Genomic DNA, 3935 nt, shown 5'->3' with positions numbered 1-3935 from the left:
GAGCTCAACTTGTGAGCCCTCCGGTGTCCGTGCGACAGTGGTCGCACTGCCGCCTGGGCATGAATTGCCGCCAAACTGCCGGCAAACCCGGAGGGCCCCGCGCAGCACACTAAGTAGTAAAAGAGACGCATCGGCGAAATGTGACTGCTTTACAGAGCGGCCTAATCTCCGCCGTGAAATATCCTCGGCGCGTGCGCATGGCTTTTCGGTCGTGGCCGCGCACAGAAAGTGGGTTAACAGCGCCGAAAACACTGATATACAGTGGCCGTAGCGACTCGCGCCATAATAAATGGCGGACTTCTCGCCGGGTGCCAACTGCTGTCGGATTCCTGTCCGGAATGAGATTTGCATGGAGAGGATCTGCGTGCCCTGCACATCCGATTCGTCGTCATCTGTCAAATTAGTTTCGAGATGGAAACCGTAACTGACTGCCAAAGCAGGCGATACGGCATGAAACAACACGAGAACTGGTTTTGATGTTACGAAAGATATAAACACTAAGGTCGAGATGAGGCTAGATTTCATTAAAATTTCATATAATAATTCGTCAATTGGGCCATTAAATTCTGACCACGTAAATGATGTTTTGATTTTTAGCCCGAAGAATACCTTGATGCAGCACTTCCTGTTACTGGATGTCTCTTCAGCTCTGCAGAACTATCACAACCCACATCCATTTGAACGTATGGTAAATATTCGTCTGTACAACGCTCTTTACCAGCCCACCACTCACATTTTTCTCCTTATGTCACAGGATGTCTCCTGTCAACCGATCCCATATTTAGCCAAGTTCTGCATAAATTTCCATTTTCCCCATTCCGATTCACCACCTTACTATCTCTTCAATCTACCCATCTAATCTTCAGAATTTTTCGGTACCACCAAATTTCTGTAGCTTCTTTTCTTGCATGAACTGCATCGTCCACGTTTCACTTCAGTACAAGGTACGCCATACAGATATCTTTGGAAAAGAGCTACTAACACATAAATTAGGTAACAAATTACGCTTCTTCAGAAATTACACTCCTGGAAATTGAAATAAGAACACCGTGAATTCATTGTCCCAGGAAGGGGAAACTTTATTTACACATTCCTGGGGTCAGATACATCACATGATCACACTGACAGAACCACAGGCACATAGACACAGGCAACAGCGCATGCACAATGTCGGCACTAGTACAGTGTATATCCACCTTTTGCAGCAATGCAGGCTGCTATTCTCCCATGGAGACGATCGTAGAGATGCTGGATGTAGTCCTGTGGAACGGCTTGCCATGCCATTTCCACCTGGCGCCTCAGTTGGACCAGCGTTCGTGCTGGACGTGCAGACCGCGTGAGACGACGCTTCATCCAGTCCCAAACATGCTCAATGGGGGACAGATCCGGAGATCTTGCTGGCCAGGGTAGTTGACTTACACCTTCTAGAGCACGTTGGGTGGCACGGGATACATGCGGACGTGCATTGTCCTGTTGGATCAGCAAGTTCCCTTGCCGGTCTAGGTATGGTAGAACGATGGGTTCGATGACGGTTTGGATGTACCGTGCACTATTCAGTGTCCCCTCGACGATCACCAGTGGTGTACGGCCAGTGTAGGAGATCGCTCCCCACACCATGATGCCGGGTGTTGGCCCTGTGTGCCTCGGTCGTATGCAGTCCTGATTGTGGCGCTCACCTGCACGGCGCCAAACACGCATACGACCATCATTGGCACCAAGGCAGAAGCGACTCTCATCGCTGAAGACGACACGTCTCCATTCGTCCCTCCATTCACGCCTGTCGCGACACCACTGGAGGCGGGCTGCACGATGTTGGGGCGTGAGCGGAAGACGGCCTAACGGTGTGCGGGACCGTAGCCCAGCTTCATGGAGACGGATGCGAATGGTCCTCGCCGATACCCCAGGAGCAACAGTGTCCCTAATTTGCTGGGAAGTGGCGGTGCGGTCCCCTACGGCACTGCGTAGGATCCTACGGTCTTGGCGTGCATCCGTGCGTCGCTGCGGTCCGGTCCCAGGTCGACGGGCACGTGCACCTTCCGCCGACCACTGGCGACAACATCGATGTACTGTGGAGACCTCACGCCCCACGTGTTGAGCAATTCGGCGGTACGTCCACCCGGCCTCCCGCATGCCCACTATACGCCCTCGCTCAAAGTCCGTCAACTGCACATACGGTTCACGTCCACGCTGTCGCGGCATGCTACCAGTGTTAAGGACTGCGATGGAGCTCCGTATGCCACGGCAAACTGGCTGACACTGATGGCGGCGGTGCACAAATGCTGCGCAGCTAGCGCCATTCGACGGCCAACACCGCGGTTCCTGGTGTGTCCGCTGTGCTGTGCGTGTGATCATTGCTTGTACAGCCCTCTCGCAGTGTCCGGAGCAAGTATGGTGGGTCTGACACACCGGTGTCAATGTGTTGTTTTTTCCATTTCCAGGAGTGTATTTTTGAACTACAGACAGTCTGCATTTTATATCCTCTCCACTTCGGTCATCACAAGTTTCTGGTTTACGTACAAGCTCTAGATAACTTTTCTCTCCCTGCTTTGTTTATCAGGTACCACGAAATATTTTGGGATGTAGTCCAGTTAACATTGTCAGAAGCACTCCGTCTTCAGGCCACTAGTGGCCCAGCGGGACCATCCGACTGCCGTATCCTCCTCAGCTGAGGATGCGGATAGGAGGGGCGTGTGGTCAGCACAAGGCTCTCCCGGTCGTTATGGTGGTTTTCTTTGACCGGAGCCGCTACTATTCGGTCGAGTAGCTCCTCAACTGGCATCACGAGGCTGAGTACACCCCGAAAAATGGCAACAGCTCATGGTGGCCCGGTTGGTCACCCATCCAAGTACCGGCCACGGCCGACAGCGCTCAACTTCGGTGATCGGACGGGAACCGGGGTATCCACTGCGGCAAGACCGTTGCCCAACATTGTCAGAAGCTCTCTCTAAATTACAAGCTAGAGCGAAATAAAACATTTATTAACAATGGGTACCTGTTTTGGCTAAAATGTGACCATCTTCAAGCCATATTTCACCATGTTAGCAGGTGGTGCGATCAGTGGAGCAGTTATCGTATCCACGGCATCTACTGCGCTCCTGCTCAGTTGATCAGCGGTCGGCATTTGTGGATCCACGATACCTGCTCCGTTCAACGCCACCGCCTACCATCATGGTGTAATATGTCTGAAGACAGTCACACATTGATAGAAACCGGCTACCACTCTCAATAAATATTTAACTGCATTCAAGGCTGTTTTTAATTTAAATTCAAAATTTTTTTATCAAGACCGTTGATATTGTCCCGATAAATCTCAAAGTTTACTAAATCTGCAACTTCCATAAACGTTGCCCTGTCTTTACATAGCGTATTTTCTAAGCTGTAGAGGTGGCATTGCATTCGGAACTTTAGCTGATCTTTCCCGAGGTCGGCGTCTAACAATTTTTTCCATTCTTCCATACATGCAAAAGAAGAATGAACGAAATACAAGATACATATTCACTAGCTAAATACATGTAAGAAATATAATACACATCAACATTATTTCTGTTTTGCATAAACAGAATGAACGTGAAACTCATCGATAAAATTTAGGGGGCTGATGATAGAATTTTCCTATTTTGGTCTTAATCACCAGACAGACAGTTCTGACGTTGAGCTTGATAACGGAAGAAAGAATGAAGAATGATAGACACATTTATAGAATGTGTTACCAAGAAAAATGCGTAGGACAGTCTAAAATTCGGCAAGATGTTCGATATTCTGAGAAAAATTGGAGAAAGTTGTAGGGAAAGGTGGGTGATGTACGATATGTACAAGACCCAAGAGGGAACAGTAGGACTGGAAGGCCAAGAACGAAATCCTCGGATTAAAAAGGGTGCAAGAGAAGAATGCTCATTTTCGCTCCTGTTGCTGAATCTACAGAGTATTAGGAAACG

The 3935-nt window shown here is 49.3% G+C and overlaps 1 pseudogene; it reads right to left on the bottom strand.

Moving 5' to 3' along the window:
* Positions 1 to 2805: 2805 nt before the first annotated feature.
* On the bottom strand, positions 2806 to 2923 carry LOC126261502 (5S ribosomal RNA; annotated as a pseudogene).
* Positions 2924 to 3935: the final 1012 nt, after the last annotated feature.

This window comes from Schistocerca nitens, chromosome 5, assembly GCF_023898315.1.
Source record: "Schistocerca nitens isolate TAMUIC-IGC-003100 chromosome 5, iqSchNite1.1, whole genome shotgun sequence".
NCBI classification, from domain to species: domain Eukaryota; kingdom Metazoa; phylum Arthropoda; class Insecta; order Orthoptera; family Acrididae; genus Schistocerca; species Schistocerca nitens.
Note: the sequence above shows the minus strand (reverse complement) of the source record. Positions and strands in the feature narration are given on the sequence as shown.